The sequence below is a fragment of the Egretta garzetta genome, unplaced genomic scaffold (assembly GCF_000687185.1).
Source record: "Egretta garzetta isolate BGI_Z169 unplaced genomic scaffold, ASM68718v1 scaffold202, whole genome shotgun sequence".
Taxonomy (NCBI): domain Eukaryota; kingdom Metazoa; phylum Chordata; class Aves; order Pelecaniformes; family Ardeidae; genus Egretta; species Egretta garzetta.
In genome coordinates this window covers 1,110,490-1,111,355 of record NW_009258891.1, presented here as the reverse complement: position 1 = coordinate 1,111,355, position 866 = coordinate 1,110,490, and positions in this window count along the sequence as shown.

Sequence of the window (866 nt, the reverse complement as noted above, 5' to 3'; positions counted from 1 at the left end):
TTTGGGGGTGGGATGGCAGGGGTAGGGGAACGGTTGGGCTTGATGATCTTAAAGGGCTTTGCCAACCCAAACGATTCTGTGATTCTATGATTCTGTTGAGGCCCATCCATGCTGAGGAGCCTGCAGCTCCGTGCAGGGTGTGATTAGCGAGTCCACCTGCCAGCCCATCGTTCAGAAACCATCAGGTGCTGTGCCAGCAGCTCTGTGACGGATGCGCCAAACCACAAAGCTGATGCTTTGTGAAATACAATCTCAGTTTTGTAGCTACAGAAGTGCAAATTTGGTGGATTCGCAGAATTTACTGTTCCCAAAGATTGACTGTTGAGAGGGTAACATTCCTTGGAAAAAAGTAACTATTCCAAAATTATATATCTTAGAGGTGCTAAAACGGTCAGGGGACACACTCAGGATTGTGTAAGTACCACCCCTGTATGTACTATCATTTTACTTTCAAATATTTAAGCTAAACCTACATTTAACCTTTAACTCCGAACTCTCTGGCCTATAAATAGTCTTTCTTTTAGGAACCTTCACCATAAGCTTGCAGAATGGATCAGGAATTGAACAGTTGGGAAGGATTTTTATTTGGTTTGATTTTAGAGTGGAGTGGTGAGGTGAGGACTCCATGTAAACTGCAGCATGTCATACTCATCCAGCCCCAGGAGGGATCCCCCTGGACTGGTCCTTGTAGTAAAGCTTGGAGCTACTGCACAGAGGAGAGAGTTCAGCTGCCTTGCACAAATGACGCTCGTAATTTCTGCCATCCCTGATCTCCGCTTGCTCATTTTACAATGCAGTTTGCCTGTCCTCCCAATCCGTAATGAACTTTGCCTCTTTTCCTCATCCCATAAGTGAATTCTGTAGGG